The sequence below is a fragment of the Numida meleagris genome, chromosome 3 (assembly GCF_002078875.1).
Source record: "Numida meleagris isolate 19003 breed g44 Domestic line chromosome 3, NumMel1.0, whole genome shotgun sequence".
NCBI lineage: Eukaryota > Metazoa > Chordata > Aves > Galliformes > Numididae > Numida > Numida meleagris.
This window is the reverse complement of record NC_034411.1, coordinates 13332708-13354440: the sequence shown is the minus strand read 5'-3', so window position 1 is coordinate 13354440 and position 21733 is coordinate 13332708. Positions and strand designations below refer to the sequence as shown.

The window sequence follows — 21733 nt, the reverse complement described above, 5'->3', positions numbered from 1 at the left end:
GAGGGCTATTAAAAGCTGCTGACGTAGGAGCGGACGGCCATCTTTGATGAGGGCACGGCTCTCGGTCCATTGAAGAAGGAGACCCGAGGAGGTCAGCAGCGGCTGTCCTTGCCTCCCAGCTGCGGCACCGAGCCACCGACCCCGCCGCGGCGGCCCGGCGGAGCGCTGCACAAGCCGAGGTAAGGGCGGGCCACCAGCTGCGCAAGGGGAGGGGGCAGTATTAACGAAAATGAAGCGATAAAAGGATTTGTTTAAAGAGGGACCCGCTCGGCGTTTTGTCTCCTGTCTCTGGGTTGCTACAGGGATGGAGGAAGTCGAGGAGAGGGGTGTAATGCCGCCGCCAGCCTCATCTCCGGCTGGAACCATGAGAGGGAGCCGAGCTCTGTGTTTCCGCTGTATCGGGCTCGCTCGAGGGCGGCAGGAAGCCGGAGGAGAAGGGCAAGCAGCGCATTTCTAACCCCGGACTGGGAGCAGGGTGCTGCGGGCTCTCTGCTCGGCTGGGTCGCGCAGGGCTGCAGCCGCCCAGGGCACTGCAGCGCCCTTCCCGCGCCGCACCGCGCAGGGCTGCGGCGGCGCTTCGGCACCGAGGACGGTGGCCCGGGGGAGGTCAGCAGAGAGTATTGCGGCTCTGCCGGAGGCGGGAGGCTGTTCAGAACCGCGGACAGCGTCTGGCTTCAGTACCGCGGAGAGCGCCGCGGCGCCCCGGGCGCGGAGCCCTGGCGCAGGCGGAGGCGGGCGCGCCGCAGCGCCCTGCGGCTCCGCACCTCCCCCGGGCCGCCAGCCCCGGGCAGTCCCTGCCCTGGCGCACGGGAAGCGAACTGATAACTGTTCGCTCCTTCCGGGACGGGACCTCAGCCTGAAACAGTTGGGGCTTTCAGAGGTTCCTCGGCAGCTCGGAGCGCAAAGGGGTAGAAATTAAAAAATAAATAAATAAAAATAATAAGCTTCGGTTCTTGAAATTAAGCGGCATTTAGCATTTCAGCCTGTCTCCCACCCGGCCCGTTGGCGGAAAGGGATTGGTGCAAGGGAAACAGGAGTTATGTAACACCTGGTCCGTGGGGTCCCTCCGGACCGGCAGCAGCCCCCAGGGCATCCCCGCGCCCACGGAGGGTCGGCCCCGGGAGCTCTGCAGCCTTGTGCCGGGGCAGCTCAGCTACTTATTGAATGTAGGCAAACCCACCTTGCACTCTTGGCCCCGGCTTCCTTGCCCCTGGCGATCCTCTTCCCCTGACCTTCCTGCTCCCTGGCACCCCGGTTTCCTTCTCCCCTTCGTACAGCTCACTGCTGGCAAAGTTGGTAACTTTGCTGTTTTCTGCAGGGCAAATAAACAAGGGGAGAAGGGGGGAGTGGGTTGGGCGTCCGGACATTGCACTGCGTAGCTGCGTCAAATGAGGGCCACGGGATCTGCCAGATTTACGTGCTTGGCTTGAGTAATTGCTGCTGGTTTCATTCCCAGCTGAAAAGGGGGCGGGGGGGAGGGGGTGGGGATGGAGAGGCTGGTCTGTGGTGAAGCCTAGGGATGGCAGAGCAACTCTCCAAGCCATACCTGGCTACTGCCAGTCCTGGCTGCCGCATCCACAAGGACATGCCTGTCTCTCTCCTCCCTGCTCTGTCCCAGCTCTAAGCTCCACAGACCATGACAAGACAAGGCTGGTGTGGAGGCAGCCACCTCTATGGGCTGCTGGGGAGGGGATGGGGCCATCTGAGAGATGAGAGCTCTAGCTGCAGAATTCGCCCCCCATATCCCTGCATGTCGCTGAAGCACAGCCAAAGGTACCGTCTAGGAAAAAGTGGCAGTGGTTTTCCATTGCTTCTGCATAGTGCGTAAGGGGCTGGTGAGGAAGTCACTGCTGAAGAGCAGATCCCTCGATTTGACGAGTGCCAAAGAGACAGCAGAAGTGACCAAAGCAAAGGTACAAGCAGGCCTGATTTGCAAAAGCAAGACCTTGAAGCTCCCACTGAAGTCAAGAGGACTTGAAATAACTAAGCATGTTACGAAACAAAATGCAGATAAACACCAACCCCAAATAAATGCAGTTTATCTATATTTCTACAGCTAACTAGGAAATTAAAGTGAGATATCCAAGAGCACCCAGGACCAGGTTCTATGTCCACTGAACTCAAGAGGGCAGAAAAATAAAGAACACTTAAAGTACATTTAGTGAAACACAGCTCCAATTTGCAGATTTACTGCATTGGAGGTGGAAGCTGCTTTTCAGGTCAACAGAAAGCTTTTCATTCATCTCCATAGAGGTTAGGCATGGCAACAAATAGTGAGATTAAACTGCTAAGGCAAATAGAACATACTCTATACCTAATGCTTGCACTGCTATAACTGAGCAAGGTAACTAATCAACATGCTTTCCAGTCAGTAATAAAAACTTAAGCAATGTTTAGGCTTTCGTGTCACAAGGCTACAGCCTCTGCATATGTTTCAACATTCGAGGTAAAATGGAAAGTATACGGCAGAATGGAGAACTCAGTCTCTTAACAATTCCTCCTCTCAGGCATGTAAAAAAGCATAGGAAGAAAAGAAATTGGTTTATCTTGGCTTGTTACACAACTATACTTGTTTTCTTTTTCTGATATTTTTTCCTGAATTTCTCATAACTATAATATAATCACAGCACTTTCATTTAAACATATTAAAACACATACATATTTATTTCAGACTTCTAGGGTTTAAGCCACTTAAAACCACAACAAATGTAAACTCACGTTATGGCCTTCACTGGAATAAGTACGTTTTTCTGTATCTGAAGTTTCCTCCACTGCTAGAAATGCAGTCACCTTTGGGCTGGGTGAGCGCCAGGTAGTCTGTAACAGTATAATTGTTGAAGCTTTTTAGAGCATCTAACAGAGAGAAGAATAATGCGTTTGAGAACTGCAGCAGGATGCAGGTCTCAGGCAGATCACAATTACCTCTAGGAGGCTGGGCTTTGGAGCAGGCACCAGGGCTCATATATCTACTCCTGGGAGAGCTGGATATAGTTTGTCAAGAACATCAGCTGTCAAAGAACTGCGTATTTCTTTTAGCTCATCATTTTTGAGCCTTTACTGATATCTGTGCCCTTAGCTTAGATAAACGCCAGCTTCCTTCCTTACTGACCTTGCAGATTCAGCTTCTGCATCACATTACAACAAGCAGTTTTCTGAAATGTACAATTTATATTCCTAGTTCTTGTCTATCACCCCTTTGTTACTTCCTCCACAAATACTATCTTAGATACACACTCCCACCAGCAAAATCTGCCTCTCATCAAACAATAATTTTTAATAAGCTGTCCTGCATTTCACTGGATTTTCTAGGACTTTTCTTACCACCAAGTACAAGTATATATCAACTTGATAGGCTCAAAGCTGTTCCTTCCTGCTTTACGATGACCCTGTGGCTGATGTTTCAAGACTCAAAAATGTTTTGAATGCTAGTGGGTTTGAATGGCCTAGAGGAAGTGTTTGGCTCATTTGCCCTGTTATTTGAGAATTAAATTTAGCTTTGCCTTCACATCTTTCATTGTGCTTCTGTTTCCAACTCTCTTGCCTCATTGTCATGCCCACCTACAGTCATCTTCTGCTTACTTTCAAAGAACACCGTGATGAAAGAAACACAGACTTGGACAAAGCATTAAGATGTTGTCAAGACGGGAGATGAGCATGGAATTTTGATTTTGATTATTTTAAGGCATCTAACCCAGAGTCCATTGAAATCAAGAGAAATACTTCCAGTGGTGAGCTAGACTTTGGATGCATTTCTGAGTAAGCTCACAAGTCAGGCTGTGTGACACTAGAGATGAGTACAGGGGATAGAAAGCATTCCAATCCCAATAATCGGCATATATTGGTTAGACTTGCAGTCCAAGAAGAAAGTCTGCACATCATTCTGTGGGACTTAAAACATAAGACAACATTTAGCAGCTTTGCTTTTCGAAAGGAAAGCAAGATATATCCCCTCTGCAGACATGTCCCCACTGAAATATATTGTAATATACTGCAAAGAGAATTCAATCACTGCATTACACCCTTTTCCTTTATTTTATTTTGTGTGTATGTGTTGTTTTTGTAGTAGTTGCTTTTTTTAAAGAGAGATAAGGTTTCTGTTCTTATTCACTGGAGAAAGCTGAATTCCATACAAGCATAGAGAGAAGAAAGAAATATTATGTAATTCATCATGGCTGTTCCTGGCCTTTGAAAGCTGAAAGCTAATGCTGGCCAATTCAGCTATTTAAAAGGATTTTTAATTTTTTTAATTTTATTTTTTTTAAAAGCTAACTATGCTCCATTTCTGTTTTTAAATGAGAGTTAACTTATTATCAGGCCACACTGTCAACTGGTGTGCATGAGCATAACAGAGTGCTGTGTTACACCACAGGCTGATGATGCTGAGCTGGGGCTCACCATTCATGTTTTATAACAGGAATTGGTATACTTGCTGAAGAAGCAGTCTTTGCATGAAACAGATGTAACTCAAAATGTCTTTTCTCCAAACCCTGTTTGTACCATTCTGGCTTATTGTTGCAGATTCTCACAGCTTCAAGGTTCAAGTAGTTTTCTGCCTCACAGATAGTGATGGTAAGCAATGATGAAACAGTGGAGCAGGCATACTGCACGTTCTGGCTGTATTTCAGGTTGGGTTCTACTGCACTCTGCTGGTATATAACTTCAGCAGAACTTTGTGATGGCGTAAAACCCAGAAATGAGGCCCAGTTTTTCCCAGGTGCACATCTGTGTGCTGCAAAAGTCAGAATTGTGGAAATGAATGTGTTGCAAAATGAAACCTGCACTTTCGGTTGAATTAATGCAGTTTGATCTCACAGGCTGCATTTCCTAGCAGAAGTAATCAATTTTTTTCCCAAGCAGGAAGTAGTGGGAAATTTTCCTGCATTCCAATAAATACACAAGAAAATCATGCCCCTTCCCCTAAGCCTTTTAAGGCAATATTTTTAACTGTTTGACTACTCAGCCATATTACTGATAGAAGTATAAAGGAGCAAAGGCATAGCAGTCTTACTGTACATATTTCTAAAACAGAAAGAGGAGAACTGTTTTCATACATTTTTATACATTATAGTTTTTCTTGTGCTTTTAATACAACAGAGTTACTGTACCAGAGTTTACTGGCAGAGTTCACAAGGAAAATGATAGTTATCACAGCCTGTGTCAGCACTAATAACTAAAATATATATGCCAGGCCATGATTAGAGAAGGATGCTTCATGTAAGTGATTTTTAAAATTATTGCAAGATTTGCTATTTCTTACTCAAAAACTACCAATTAACAGGGAGGTGCACATACAAAGGCACTACAGAATGATTGTTAGGGCACACGTGTAATTCTACCTTGCTCACGTCCATCTCCTACAGTTTCGCAGCTGTGTATTCTCACTAAAATATCCCAGGCTGCAAATCTCCAAACATTTTCACAGTCACTTGCCTGTCAAAAAGACTAGAATGCTAGCATGGAGTTTAGCTGAAAACTGAAGACTCTGATCACAGCACAGCTACGGCGTTTGTCATGAGTTATTTATGTTATAATTACTCTCCTCCCTAAGGAGACAAACTCTGTTTCTGGGTCACAATACAGTTCTACCAGAAGAAGTAATTTTGTTTTTCATACAAACCAGCTATTTGGAAGATGTGCCAACTGTTCATTTTGTTTCTTCCCCTCTCCTGCAAATGATAGTTCACAGTGGAACTGCACACATGCCAGTTTATTGATCTGCCCCACAGAGGTAAACATATTTTCTCCAGCTACTCTAAAAATGTCATGAAACAAAAGTACAATTCTTTAGAAGAGCTAATCTGTCAAAATAGTGTTACCATTCACTGATTATTTTTTTAAACAGAAGTCTTCCATGCATATTTAAGTATCTTTTAAAAGAAAAGGTACAAAAATTAGCTTTGCCATACTTTAGATGCAAATTAAAGTTTTATTTTTCCCCCTCCATGCTAGTATTTTGCGTTCAGTCTGGTTCTCATTCACATTCTTAGACAGCTCATCATTTACCTTACAGGGATTCAGACAAGCTGTCATTGCTGTAGGCATGAGGGACTTGCTATTTAATTCAGCCCAGTGCTGTTCCTGCCTGGCATGCTTCCATTCTGCATACATGCACATGGGCAGAGCTCAGGTCTGCCTGTGCTCAGCAGCGCTCACCTCATAGGTGAATGACACTGTTAGGAGAGAAATTTCTGTTCTCTATTTATTAGGCACTGCCATCTCTTAGGAACAATTTGTTCTTCCAGAAAGCAGTAAGAAAGCTATCGCAATTTATGTGGACTAGGGATGTTCAGTAAAGGTCACTTTAGCTTCAGATATTATTGTTTAGTTATTAAAGTGGAGGGTCTGCACCCAGAATATCTGGATTCAGGTGCAAGTATCACACACTAAATAAATATAATCTTTGTCAAGTGCCTCAATTACCTTCATCGACAGAAGAAAGAACTGAGATTAGAGCAACTCCTAGTTTGCATTCCACAGCTTCAGGTGCAAGACAGATATCCCCCATCTTTGGAAGGATATTTTTATGTATGTTAGGGGTACAGTAGTCTCCAGTGCCTGAGATTGGTGACCTAAAAGTATTCATATTACATTCATGACAGCAAGAGGAGAAAGTAATCTCAGACCAGAAGGTAGATGTAACATTCACGCATTTGGTTGTGCTGTCATGGCCAGCCACAGCACCACGCTGTGGGTTTGCCAGAGCTGCGTTAAGCTGCAGAGGGGAGAGCAGTGCTACAGCACCAGTGCCAAACTGACACTGTGACAACTGAATATACAACCCAGAGATGTTCTATGAATATTTGATTGTTTCAGCCAAACGTTTGCTTTTCCAGAGAGTATTCACCTAAGTGACACTCAAGTATGTGAAAAGCCCTCAAGAAACAAACTAAGGTATGCGAACCCAATTAAATCAGAATTCACCACCGACTTCTAACAGCCTCCCTCCTCAGAGAAGCACTTATTCTATTTGCTCAGCTGTATGGAAATCTCAGTTAGTTGCCTAATCTTTTAAAGGATTGCCTACAGGTTTTTGCCATTAAAAACATATCCTTGAGATAGGGCACTCATTTCTGCAATTCTTGATAAAAGACATCTTTTATCATACCAAGAGTAGTGGAGACAGAAAGGCCAAGCAATGGCAGCAAATGGTTTAAGATGGCTCTTGATGAATTCATGAAGAGGATTATATGATGTACTTGTTGGTGGTCACAAGACACTAGACCAGATAGGGCAGCAAGTCCCTTCAAGTCTAATATTCATAAGAGCTTTTCCTTATTTAAAAAAAAAAAAAAGAGAGAAAGGAAAAAAAGCTTGGATGGCTCTCTGCTGTGGTGTAGGCTTGTCAGTTTAGTTCATTTTAGAGTTGAGCACATCAAGAAAGAGACAGTGGAAAAAACCCTCAAGGCGCCAGGAATGCACTGAGTATAATTTAAAATGCTCTAGACCACTTTTTTAACATAACAAACAGTAGGGCCATCTGCATACCTCCAATTTTCAAATTTAGCAAGGTATTTTTAAATCATTGCATTGTCTAGTCCCTTTTTTCTTAATTAACTGTTCTAAATTGTACAAAATGCTCCTGGAGCAACTTGTAGACTCTGAAGATTATTTTCTGAGCCTGTTAAACAACAACTGGTGTGCATTTCCAAGAGGTTGACAAATAAGAATGCGAGGGAGCTGCAGGCATCACAAAACCATGGTTAGCTATGGTAGTACCCCAATTCCCAGATTAGCACCCAGGGCACTTAATGTCACAGTGTTAAGTCGGCTGACAGATGGTAGCATGTGACAGAAGAGCCTAGCAGCACCTTTTGTCCTCTGGAAGCCTCAGTAACTCTGCTATCTTTTTGCTTCTTGTGAGTCTGAGGGTCTCGTCCCCATCCTACCTCACCTCTCCCTCAGCTTTCTGCTCTCTTCATCTTTCCTGAATGCCATGGGGAAAACCACCCTTCCAGGAGAGGGAGATGCAAGAAAAGAATTTACAATCTGGATATGGTTTACATGGTCAAAGCACAGCAGAGACTTGAATAAAAATCTAGTTTCCTTGATACATAGTCATTTGCACACAGCCTGCCTTGGTTTTACAGCTTTATCACAAGCAGAGTCAGGGAAGCCAGAGGGAGATTGGGTGACGGAAACAAATTTTCATCACTCAACCCTATCTTCATTTCTCTAGACCATACTGAACAGCAGCATCAGCAAGTAGTAGGGCACCTATCAGCCCCATTCTGGATAGAGTGTTGCTGAGTGTCTCAGGGCTGCTATGAACAGAGGGAACATTTTTCACCATGGGCCACTCATAACACAAAGGGACAAGCAGGGAAAGAGTGCAGGTTGGAGATGAAGAGCTGACTGGCTCCTGACAATAGTCAGCAACATCAGTCCTTACTTCTTCTTTGCCAGATCCACTGACTAGGAGGTCAGAAGGGGTTACCCATCAGTGAGCTGAACCCCCTAAAAAAAAGAACATCCTACAGGCTAAAGGGCTTTCCCAGATTAACTGCTTCTCCAGTAACACAAAATTATCCAGTCTTGATTTCAAGAATTGCCAGTGGTAGAGAAAGTTACCATATATGGTTTTCAATTGAGCAGTGAAATCCAGTAAGTTTTTCACTGTGGAGGCAACTATTTGCTTGAAAATTAAATTGCTATTAAATTGCTATTTAGATTGATAAGAATCTGCTGCTGCCCTACTTTGATTTTCCCATGGTCACTCCTATTTCTTTATGGAATAATACTTGCCTTCCTCTGTACCACTCATTCTCGAGAGCTCCATTCTTTCTGAGTCAGTATCTTATTATAGTTATGTTTCATCCTTACACCCAGAAAGCCTTTTCTTGCACTTAAGAGATTATGAGTAAAGCTTTTAAAAGGTTCCTCAGCCTGGCAGGTGAAGAGAGAAAACACTGAGCCAATGGCCAGTACAAATTCTTTGATGCTGGGAGATTAAATCTTCAAGAACTGAATGTGGGACTCCAGAGCTGTTTACAGATTTCAGTTTCTTTAGCTTCTGTCTGTGGTCTAGCCTGTTTTTGTGGCGGCATCTTCAAAAGATGTGTTGTGCATACAGCTGATGTCCAGACATTCATGCCTGCTACCAGAATCTATTTCTCAAAACTATCTACTTTTCGTAAGTCGGAAAGACTTCCAAATTTAATCAAGTTTTCAATTATCATCAACTTTGTGTTTCAGAGACAAAAGCTGAGCAAAACATTAGTGGCTGCTAGCTATTCACTGCAGTATTTGAGACAGTTGTTCTGCAGCATTTACATAAAAAAAAAAACCAAACTACTGTATGGAATTTCACAAAGCACGGACAAGAATTTTGTTTTTATTAGAAAGCCTAAAAAAGACACTTTTTTCAAGTGTGTTAGAAATTGAAGCCTATTTTAGAAGAGTCATGACGTTATCGGTGCAAATTAATAGTGCCAGATGGGGGGTTAAATTACTGCTTCACAGCTGAAGTCATGAGACAGAATGAAAGTGGTAGACTATAAAAAGGACATCACCAGAAGTGATGAGATCCCAGTGTGGGGTGGGATCTGTGAACGCCACATTCATGGTTGTAAGCAGTTGCTCAGATGAATGAGTTTATGAGACAGAAAGGAAAGTAAGTCCCAGTCATTCTGAAGATTGTGTCTCATGGTTTACTGCTTTGCTCAAGACAAGCTGCCCAGCAGCACAAGCTACAATTAAATGTTATGCGGCGTTGTCTCCTGAGCTGGCTCACAGTCACCAGGACAGAGGAACTGAATAAATGTGCAGCAGGGCTGGTATCTAACGAGGCTGCTGCTAGGTCAGCAGGGACCTTCATCAGAAAAATTCCTCTGAAAACTCATCAGAAAAATACCAGCTTTAAGGGCTTTGTTACAGAAAAAAAGACAATTCTTACATTACGAAAACAACTCTTTAATAATGGCATTTCTCATAACATTTCAGTTTCATTTCACTTGGGTAGGAACAATGTTTCTCCATATTGCATCCCCAGTTTCAGCAGGTGGGGTGAAAGAACAAGGAGTGAAGCATTTTTTATGCTTTCACTAACAATGAATAGGGCAAGATAACGAGGAAGGATTACAGGAAAGTGTTCCAATACAGAGTTCTCAGCACAAAAAGGACATTCCAAAAAACAAATAAGAGCATTTCTGCAGTCTTTTAGATGAGCACTTGGAATAGGAGTGTCCTGATGCACAAAGACCTACAGGAATGCACCAGAAACACCAGTGCAGAATGTTAGCAATTGGACGGCTGAGAACCTGCCACGGGCAGGTCCTATCAGCCAGAAATAGTCCTTTGCTGGCAGACTCAGCCTGTAACAAGACATTCTGCTCAGCTGAAAGAACCAGAACAATAGGTACAAGAAAAGGAAACTGTTTCAGAGGCAGGACACTTCCCATTTCAACTGAGCATTTACTCCCAGTGGCTTAGGTGGGGTAAATCAGTACAGCAACACTGAACCATGTGGAAATCCTGATAACAACTGACTTAAAAACACACTTTAAGTGAAAAAGGAAGGTCTTTCTGGCAGTAATTAAGCATTTTTTAAATCTCTGGACACAGTAACAAAGGGGCCTACTCAAAAAGCCAGCGTCTTAAGTGCAAACGTATTAATAATGCATAACTGCATCATGCAGAAGACATTTTGCAGAGCTGCTCCTCATTTCCAAGGCAAGAGTAGTGTGAACTGGAGCAGACAGTGCAGGGTGGAGGTGCAGGAAACACTGAACACAATGTGCCTTAAGGAAACAGGAGCTGTGTTTGTTATCTTCTGCATGCCACTATATACAACCCCTGCCTAAATCTTCAAGTTTATAATAATTGAATTCATTGACTGAGAAGCCAGGCAGAAAACTACATACACACAAGCATGCAGTGATTTACACAAGGCAGGAAAGCAGCCTATTCTCATCTAGTTGAGCTCACTAAGAATTTTGCTATGAATCACTGTGTGCCTAAAGGAATACTTAGCCAGGTCCTCTCTCCAAAATGGCAGAGCTGAACTGACTCACCTCTACTGAGTCAGTCCTTTCAGTCCAAAGCAGGAGCAAAGCTGAGAAGAATGTCCCATCAGCACCTCAGTAATCACACAGCTGAGATTCTCTTAAGGCATACCACTGTTGAAGAAGCAAGAGAATAATTTGCAGCAAATCAATTATACAGTGAAATCTTCTGACTTCCGGGATTGTTCACCACAAATTGTTATTTTTCTTGACTTACTCCTCAACTGATTCACAGAATCATTTCTGAGAAAATCTTTTCTAGTTCTTCAGACCTCTCATTGCACACACATGAAGCCCCTCTTGGGCTGCATTTCTTCAATTTCATGGGCCGAGTGCAGAGGGTTTTCTGCTCCCTTACTGAGTGTGCAATGGCTACAGATGTGGCTAGAGTGAAAATTTGCATTTTGATCCAGAATTTTCTCTCTATGAATATTCTTAATTAAACATTTTTTTAAATGGTGCTTTGGCAAGCATTACTTCCAGTAATTTCATCCATGGGATTTTTGATAGGAATTCTAAAAGCAGTATGTGAATAAATGTTATTTTGAGGCACCAGGAGGATGTTATTAAAAATGCAGGACTGCAGTTGTAGATATGTTGGTCACATTTTCTCAGTTGAGCTGTGATGTTCATCTATGCAGAAATAGCAACCGTCACTAGAAGCAGTCACGAGAGATGCAGCCCCCAGAGAATCACACTGAGCAAAGAAATGTCCTGGACAGTAATTTACCTTGTCTGGAGTCTAACTTCCCTCACAGAAGCTTTAACATTGCTAAAAGACCTCCTAAAGAAAGATGACAGGCAATTCAGGTCTGCCATGAGTAAAAAGGCAACAAATGGCAATTGCAGGAAGGCTGATGTAGTATGATATAGTTATATGAAAAATTTGAAGTTGCTGGGGATGCTGATGCAACACCATTCAATCCGAATTTTAGAAAATCTCTGCTGCTTTGTGCCGTATTATGGGGAAGAACTATGAAACAGGCTTTGAGCTAGTGAAATGTAAAAAGCTTTTGTTGCCTGGTTGACAATCTCATTTTCACAAACTCCTGCCCTATAGTCACAGATGGAACATAGCACACAGAAGCATGAGATTAAAGTCTACCTCTCAAGCCAGGGGCGAACTGCATTGGCCTGAAATAGAGACTTGGGATCCACTATTTAAAATTTCTTAAAAGAATTGACAGGATCTACCTCCCTTCAAAGGAAGAGAAGATGTATGCATGTGGGATTGTGATGGTTGTAGCAATCTGGCATTCTTTGAGCAAATTAAACACACTGCAGGACTGCCGAATACAGATGGACTGAAGGGAAATGTCCAGATATAACTGTAGATGTCGTAGGAAATTAAGCCACTCACTTGTGTTTGTGATTCAAGAAGTTCTATTTCTAGGTCAGATGACAGTTTAGTTGGCCATTACTGCAAACATCTCTGACTGTTCTTGAAGTTTTCTGCCTAGAACTCACAAAAAAAGCAAAGGACAACCACCATTTTTCTGGAAAGCACACTGTAAAACTATGTGAAGAATTAACTTTATAAAGGTTAAAAATGAGCTAAGGGAGTAAGCTGTCAAAGGATGAGGTTCTCTCAATAAAAAAAAAAAAAAGATGAAGAAAAGAGTTGCAACCATTTCTTGTCTCTGTAAAAAGCAATACGGGAAGTATTGTGTATGTAAAAAAAAAGTAAGCATTGGTTCTTGTAGATACAATTATCACTGTTTGTGATGAATTCGATTTTTGAGTAAATTACCAGTCAAATTTACTCATCTGTACTGCTGCTGAGTCATGTTGCATTATATCTTGGTGTAGGTGTTTTCTGTAAGTCACTGACAGATGAGCAAATACAATACAGAAAAATCGTTTGCTTAATAAATCAGACCAGAAAAGAATATAGAAACATTCTTTAATCGGTGCTATTGAAATTAATTTGTTTCAGAATTCATTTACCTCACTCTGTATGTGTCTCCATTACTGCTTAAACTAGCTGGTGTTTCTGAAATGGGGACATATCAATTTTATATTAAAATTTGAACACACAGAATGTGAAATATTGGGGAAAATTCCGGATTTTTAGCCATTTTATACTTAATCCAATATCAAAGAGAACAATACTTCCCTCCAGAGGTAATATTATCTTCTGCATTTCTTTTAATAGCTAGTTAACAAGCATGGTTGCAGAAACTGTTAAAAAGTAGTGAGATCTGTGGGCACTGAAAATGCACATTTGTTTTGCCAGTGAGTAGGAAGGGAACCATTTTTATTAAAGTTTCAAAAAGGTTAAGAATATTTTTTTTAGAAATAAATACTTGTGCTTTATTTCATTTTCTGCAAAAATACATAAGAAACTAAGAATATGGCTATGTAAGAAATTAAGTAGGAAATTAAGTTTATGTGAGAAATTAAGAATTTTAATCTTCTTGGTGAGCTTTTTGATCATTATTTGATGAGTTTATAAAATCATTACACTGCATATTTCTAAAGAAATTGATTTTTTTTTCCCATTTCTTTGCTTACTTGTGTCTATCTATGTGTCTGGCATGAATCTAGTTTAACTCCTGCCAAAGAATCTGTACTGATGAATGACATTTGTACTGTTGTTTAGTCCAAACCCCCAGAAGTATTTAGACTGATTATAGACTGCAAAGCCAAGAAATACCGATAAACAATTAGAACTGGAGAGAGAAGATGACAAAGTTTTGTTGCTTGCACACTGAAGCTGTTTAAAAAATTTTTCTAGTCTCATAATTTTGGTAATGGAAATGTAGTCAAAGTAGGAAAGGTTCCCATCTCTTTTTTGGGTGATATCAAGCACATGATAACTGATAGGACTTCTCATGGCTAAGCCATTTCTGGAGACAATGTATTAGATGTTTGGGATAAGAAAGAAGTTGTGCTTGGTAGTCTCTAATACAGGCTCCTGTCTCTTCTAGAAATAGAATTAAGCATAAAGATGAATGGCCTTGGACATTTTATAGGCTGAAATAATGAATGCTGTGCCACATTTCAAAAGGGAACATATTTTCTTAAAACAACAACAAAAAACAGCTGGAGAAATCTTATTTTAATGCTGATGGTCCTACTGAATTACTTGCTTTATCATTATATACATTTGTAACTGATCCCTCATGGTGCCTTCTGGGCCCCTGTTCAGATTATAGGCTTACATGGGAGAGAAGAACCCACCACAGAGGCTGTGAAAGGATCCACTAAGGGTTTGAGGCAATGTGTTACTCATGGAATGTTGCCAAGGTGTTTGCAGACACCTTGATTGATTTTGGGAGAGAGATGATTTTGGGAGAGGTGATTTTGGGAATGCCTGAAAGGCTCATATTTTATGATCTTCTAACTAGTTTTTGAATAGATTGTGGCTAGAGATTACCCTTACTTCAGGAGTGGATGACTACTGAGAGTCAGAGGGCAGCCTTATTTTTTTTCTTTCTTGAGTCTCTGCAAGAAATTGTTCATGCCATGAATTTCCACAGATTTGCCCATAGACCTTTAGCGGGTGGCTGACACTGCTCCCCAGTGGTTACGGTCCTTATGTCAGAAGAGCTATGGCAGTAAATCCTAGTGGTCAGACCTATACTCCAAGGTAGTGGGGAGAGGAGAGAGCATACTTAATGACTCTTCATTTTTCCTTAAAGTGGGTAGAAGCGACACAATTCTGCTTTGGGATTTGGCTCTGGGTTTGATAAGTTCTTGAGCAGGGACCCCTGAGGGTCTATTAATAATTCCCTGTGCTGGCTCAGGGGGCAAACTCTCTTGACAGGTGATCTTCACATCTTAACATTAATCCAGTTTCTAACCAAGGTCAACTGCTAATCAGCAGTGGAATGAAGAAACATTCTCATTAGTTCAAATGCAGCATGCACATTACCTAGTCAAGTTTCACTTGCTCAATGACATTAATTTGCTCCTGACCTAGTGCTCCCAGCTCTGCAGTTCCATATGTTTATTAATTCTATGAATAAGCCTTCATGTGAATCTGTTGTTACACTGGGATACAAAAAGGTGAAGATACATGATTTCTACTCAGTTTTCCATATCTGTGCTATAAAACATAGTCTTTGCTATGCTTGTGGTATTTGTGAGCTTGTATTAGTGCTTAAGGCCTATTGAAATGTACTGGAAATACAATAGCTTCTTCAAGCTTTGGTGAGTATTTTTAATTCCTGTTCCTGTCTTAAGTCAGAGGAGGTTTGAAGCAGGAAAGCTTGCCAAAGACTAGGATTCCTAGTGCAACATGAGAAATTTCCCTAACCTACCTAAAATAACCAGGAGAAATTCCCTAGTGGATGATCTTACTCCTGATAATAATCAACTTCTAACCAAGGGCTGATGGGTTGGTCTATTGTTTTCCACCTCAGATGATTTTATGCATTCCCCAGAAGAAGGGCTAGGATGGAGACAGGTGACTGGATTGGGAAGATTCATACTGTGATGCAGCATAGAAATGCCTCGTTTCAGTAGCAGAGAGCCTTCTTTTACCAAAGGGAGAAACTACTTGATATTGTTGAATAAGGAAATCTCTGCTTTCAAAGAATGTTTATTAAATATGAATAAATATTGATTGCTTTCATTATGAATAAATATCTATAGTTAGACAAGGTAGTCAATATGAGCTCTGAAGATACTAGAGCAAAATATATTACCACTGGGTTTATAAGAAATACTTTGCTGCTTCAGCAGAAGTGAGATTACCTCCTCTGAGAAAACTCTGCAGGAATTTCTTTTTCAGCTTAGTTTGACAGGGAAGGATATTTATACATAGGTCACTCCAAAAGTAATGCCATCTATTTATTTCCATGTAAACTACAACAGATACAAAGATCACAATAACACTACTTGATAGAACAAATTCTCAGCTACAAAGCACTATTTATCATCACAGTCACCACCACCAGCTATGCATTTTCACCAGTGATGAACAAGAGCCTGCATTCTATTCTCATAAAAATCCGTACCAGCAGAGATGATCCCCTATCACTGTCACCACTGCTGAAACACACCACCCACCACCTCACTGTGGTCACATCCACTGTTTGGTCTCCATAAATGTTCAACAAGCACAGAAGAATGTCAATGGATGCCATTTTTTATGCATGGAGGAATTCAGTTCCACAGCTTTGCTTCATACATGCTTTCATGTCAGATGCCATTGTGTCAGACTGCCCCTTTGCTGCCATCTGTCAGATGGCAACAAGATGTAATGGAATAATGGTGGGAAGGTTCAACCTCTACTGCTATACCATCAACATTTGCCTCTGATGTTATGAACCAACAGAATAAAATAGGAGGCATTACTTTTGGAGCAGCCTCTGTAGTTTTTCATTAAAATGGGAGTGTCCTGTTCCAGCCTCTTAAGCCAAGTCCTCAGAAGAGATGTGCTGACTTTAAAAGTTTCCCTCAATGATCCCAGACTTAGTTCACTCAGCCCGAGGCACTTCCCTGCTTTCCAGATGAGAAGAAAAAGAGGACTACGAGTGCTTCCTCACAAGCTGTCTTCGCTTTCTTAAATACAGAACTCATCTAAAATTAATTATCCAAATTTGCCAGTGTCAGCCACGGAAACAGCTACGGCTGTTTCCATATGCCAGGACAAAGTTCTAAGTCAGGGCCTCTATCTTTGGGGTGCCTAAAACTCTGAGATTGAAGCTAAATCTGCTTCACAGACTGCTGTCATACGTCTATGGGGCATCAGTGATGGTTTGTGTTCATCTAGAGCCCGTCTGAAGTTTCTGACAGTGATTACCCTCAATGTCTAATGAAACCTAAGAATGTAAATAGCCTTTTTTGTGACTCTGCCCTCCTACATTATTTAACCTGGATTTTCAGCAGCTTCATGACAAGGAATGGGAGATGTAGGGAAAAGAGAAGAATATAAACAATCTCTCAGTCTGTTGTCGTGCCTCTCAGCATCTGGGGTTTGAACAGAGGCAGAGCAGAGCACTAACAGCTGCATGGCTCTGTTGCCCAAGCGGACGGATGCTGCCAAACCTGTACCCTCTCCCTGCCCACTGCTGCTGCACCCTCTGCCCTGGGGACAGGCACCAGGGGCTGTCAGCTCCTGCAGGGCTCCAGCACCGGATCCTGCAGCAGTTTGCACAGACTGCGGCAGCTGAGAGCAAATCCCCAAGGCAGAAGGCTTCATTGCATCAAATATTAAGATGGATACTGCAGTATGCCCTCCCTGCTTTACTTCTGCCTGTGTTTAAAGCAAAGTAAATCTCCTTCTCAGACTCCTTGCTGCAATCGCAGAATTTTAGAATCCTGGAATCATAGAATGGTTTTGGTTGGAAGGGACCTCAAGGATCATCAAGTTCCAACCCACCTGCCACAGACAGGGTTGCCAGCCTCTAGATCAAGTACTAGATCAGATTGCTCAGGGCCTCATCCAACCTGACCTTAAACACCTCCAAGGACAGGGCATACACAACCTCTCCGGGCAACCTGTTCCAGCACCTCACCACACTCTCTCAGGGCCTCACGAGGGCAGAGTAGAGGGGAACAATCACCTCCCTTGCCCTGTTGGCCACTCTTCTGATGGAAACCAGGATACCACTGGCTTTCCAGGCTGCAGGCACACACTGCTGGATCATGTTAAGTTTTCATCAACAAGGACCCCTAAGTCCTTCTCAGAATGGCTACTCTCAAGGATTTCTTCTCCCAGTTTGTATACATAACTGGGATTACCTCAACACAAGCACAAAACCTTGCATTTTGCTTTGTTGAACCTCATCAGGTTCACAAGGGCCCACCATTCAAGTTTATCAAAGTCCCTCTGGATGGCATCCCTTCCTTCTGCTGCATCAACCTCACTGCTCAGCTTGGTGTCATCAGCAAACTCGCTGAGGATCACTCAATCCCCTCATCTATGATATTTATAAAGATGTTGATGAGTACTGGTCCCAAGACGGACTGCTGGTAGAAACTGCTTGTTACCAGCCTCCACATGGACACAGAGCCATTGACCACAACCCTCTATCTGTGACCTTCCAATCAATTCCTTATCCACCAAATAGTCCACCCTTCAAATCCATGTATCTCTAATTTAGAGATAAGGATATAGTGGGGGACCATGTCAAAAGCCATGCAGAAGTCCAGATAGATGACATCAGTTGCCAATCTTGGTAGCAGCACTTGCAATAAGGATTTGTGGATCTGGAGGCAAACAGTAGGAGAGGGAATGGCATTCAACTGCTGCTGGGACTGTCCGGGAGCAGAGGAGCCCAGTAGGCAGCTTGGAAACTGGCTGTGATTACAAGCACAAGTTTCGTCAAGCCAGACTGCAATGGCCTCCAGCAGAGCTCCTGGGCCCTAGTACACCTCAGGATGAACCTTTGCGTGGTCTGTGTTCATCTCTCAGCCTGGTACAGCAGCTCTCAGCAAAGAAGGATCAAGAAATCCAGCAAACATGCCACGATTAATCAATACGTGAGCCTGAACAAGCAGGTAGGTGCTGTAGAGAGTGTGAAGGTTGATGGAGGATTTGCAGTACATCCCTCTGAGGAGGAGGATGCTCCTTGCTCTTGGGCAGCCATCCAGGTCCAAGTAATAAACTCCCCACTTAGATTATTTTTCTTTAAAAATAGAGCATACCCCTCCCACAAGCTCCTTAAATAAATCTCTTGCCCCTGTACTCTTGCGCTCAAGGTCACCTGGAGGTGCAGCTCTTTCACTAGCTGTAGGCAGTTCATCACACGAGGAGGAGGACAGAGAACCCGCAGGCTGTGACCACCGCCATGCTGGCAGTCCTTGCCAATTGCACAGCTTATCTGGGCTAAGCCTGGGGCATGTCAGACATGGCTTCGCCATCAGTCAGTGGGCTCCGTGCTTACACAGGCTGAAACACAAAGTTGTCTTAAGGCATTAATTGTTTTAAGTGACATACACAGTCTTTTTTTTTTTTTTCCCCAACAATGGATTTTTTTTTTTCATTTGCTTGAACGAAAGACTTTCAGTTTACCAGATGGGTCCAGGCTAAACGTCCTCGAGATGTGTTTGTTAGATGTATTTTCAAAGCTTAAGAGCTGTGGTCTTCAATTTACCCGTGGGGTAAGTGTGCAGGCAGCAGCTGCACTACAGCATCTCTTACACTATGTGGATTTTCTGCTGTACGTGCCACTGGGGTTTCATAAAGGAAGGAGTCATCTCCCTCTTCGTTTTCACTTATTAAGAAGTGTCTGCCCTATGAAAGAACTGAGCAAACTTGCTTACAAAAAATGAATTCTGTTTCTAACATGAAATTGTTTCCAAGTTGTTATTATGTCCAGGCAGAAGACTCACTGATTCTTCATCCAGAAACTTACATTAAATAAAACACACAAGGAAACAATGATTGCTTTAGATTTAAATTAGATTGTGTTCAAGTGAAGTTCATGCCCCATCCCACTGTCTTTACTCACAGGAGTAGTATCTATAAATATGCAGTAATGAGGTCAATATTCCTAATTTGAACTTATTTTACTGAAGAATGATTTCATTAGCAAGCATTGTTCTTGTCTTTAAAATATTTCTCTCTCTCAAAATCCTTGAACATGTATTTGCAGAAAGATTTTTGACTGATACTGAAAGACCAGAGCATTTCTATCAAAATCTGTGTCAACGGTTTACGGACGTTCGGCCCGGTTCCATGACAAAGGGGATGGGGGACCCATGGGCCCACGCCCCGGGAAACGGGAAAAGGGGAAAAGGGTAAGGAGATGGCCCTGAGAGCAAAGAGCAGCGGCAACAATCTGAGGAGAAACAAACTAATTTACTAAATAAAATATCAGAATGCAAAACAACACACTATAATACAATATAATTACAATTTAAGCTGATAAATTCTATACAGAGAGAGAGAATGTCCCAAAATCAAGGTAGGCCTTACTCTACTACCGACGATAAGACGGCTGGAGAGCGAGGTGCTGCCAAGACAAGAGACGGCGGAAAAAGGGACAAGGTCTCGTGATCTGCAAGTTTTTATAGTGTGAGCTTTTATTTTTTCCTTCCGGGTGGAAAATGGTAACAGAGGAGCAAAGTACCATGGGGAATGTAGTAGTCCTTCTCTTCTGAGAACCAGGTACGTTCACTACATGATGTTATGATGTGGAGTACCAATAACCGAAAATCATAAAACCATGACAATCTGAAAAAATAGTTCTCTTTGAGTGGGTCTCAAATGAGAGACACACACTGTATCCTCACCAGCTCCATCAAAACACAAGTGCACCATCTGCTTGTGATGCTTGCACTGAACGATGGCCACTTAAAAGTGCAAAGGCACCTTGTGGAGTAGAGTTTCCTTGTTTTACAACATCTGATCTCACAGGAGATCAGACTCCTCACTTGGAAATGTAGACAGAAGTCACCTACTGCTGCTGTCTGTGCCTTCTGGGAGGACACCTACTGCCATCCCTCTTGTTTAGACATTTCCTCTGTGTCACTGACTGTGCTGGGCCAGATGTGCTCAGCGTTAGGAATTGTACACCCCCAACTCAGTCTTATCTTAGTCTTTGCCCTGTGGTCCTTGTCATGCTGCAGCTTTGTAAGCAATGGTGCCTCTTGCTCCCAGGCTGTTGGGACTGAATCTGGGTGAGTCATCTCTGCAATGCTTGGGAGGAAGCACTGCTGATAGTCATCTGTCCTTGGGAAAAGCTCTGTTCTCATTTAGAGTGCTGGAAAAGCAGGCTGTCTCAGCCCAAAATTTCTCTGGATTTCCACTCAGGTGAATGAGTGCAGGTGTGCTTAAATAAATATGAATCTTAAGAAGGTAGGGTATGGAAGGCAAATCTCACGTTTCTGATGTAAAACAAGTTATATTCTCATGTTTAGAAAAATCAGATCAGCTGTTACTATCCATTTGTTGCAAGGAGTATTTTATTCCTTCGTTTTGGTACGGCTATTTAAAAGCCTCTGGACAAAATTCACCCCATACAGCTCCCAGTGATGGCAGAAAAAGATTTAGGGATTTAAATGAAAAATAATTGGAGTTTTCACTGACAGGCTGTGAAGCAAAATCCCTCTGCCCTTAGCTGTGCAGCACACACCCTGCTCCCCAGCTTGAAATCTAGAGCTGTAGGATATTGACAGTGACACTGTGGGAATATCCAAGCATAATGCAAGGGGAATCCTCCCTTTGCTGAACTCTGTGACTTGCTCATGACTAGGCTGTGATTGCTTTCAAAGGCCAACTACTATTTTTTTTTTTTGCTGAGTTTATTCTTGCTGTTGCTATTGCTGTTGCTACACTGGAACAGGTTGCCCAGAGAGGCTGTGGATGCTCCCTCCCTGGAGGTGTTCAAGGCCAGCCTCGACGGGGCTGTGAGCAACCTGGTCTGGTGGGAGCTGTCCCTGCCTGTAGCAGGGTTGGTGGAACTAAATGATCTTAAAGGTCCCTTCCAATCCAAAACATTCTATGACTCTATGATTGTCTTGGTTTTATGTGAACTGCTCTCCTCGAAGCTCAATGCTGTGATTCATCACCTGTCAGCTGAGCAAGTGGGTTAGTTTTGTTTCAGCAAATGCCATACCCAAAGAAACCACGTGGCTATGGTGTGGGTAAACCTTCCCATGGGATCCTCACCCTATGTACCTCCAGGTGTGTTTTCATGCCTTAAATGAATATAAGGCAGTCTGGTTTTCTTTTCCTTTTTCTTTTTTTTTTTTTTAAAGTAGTTTTTTCCAGTAAAAGCACTTCTCTGCTACAACAGTGAATGTGCCTGGCTCCCTCTTACTGTCAGCAGTAGTTG

At 42.7% G+C, this 21733-nt stretch overlaps 1 protein-coding gene and 1 long non-coding RNA gene across 3 annotated transcripts in view; one reads left to right on the top strand and one right to left on the bottom strand.

Moving 5' to 3' along the window:
- LOC110395544 overlaps window positions 1–1384 on the bottom strand; it is a 37256-nt gene extending 35872 nt beyond the window's left edge. Inside the window, exon 1 of the long non-coding RNA XR_002436447.1 lies at window positions 1181–1384. This is a non-coding gene — a long non-coding RNA (uncharacterized LOC110395544). The remainder of the gene's footprint in view (window positions 1–1180) is intronic.
- The window catches only part of SNAP25 (synaptosome associated protein 25), a 64451-nt gene continuing 42753 nt past the window's right edge, over window positions 36–21733 (top strand). For both annotated transcript variants that reach the window (XM_021390094.1, XM_021390095.1), the window contains exon 1: window positions 36–179. The gene's annotated coding sequence lies outside the window, so the exon portion shown is untranslated. The remainder of the gene's footprint in view (window positions 180–21733) is intronic.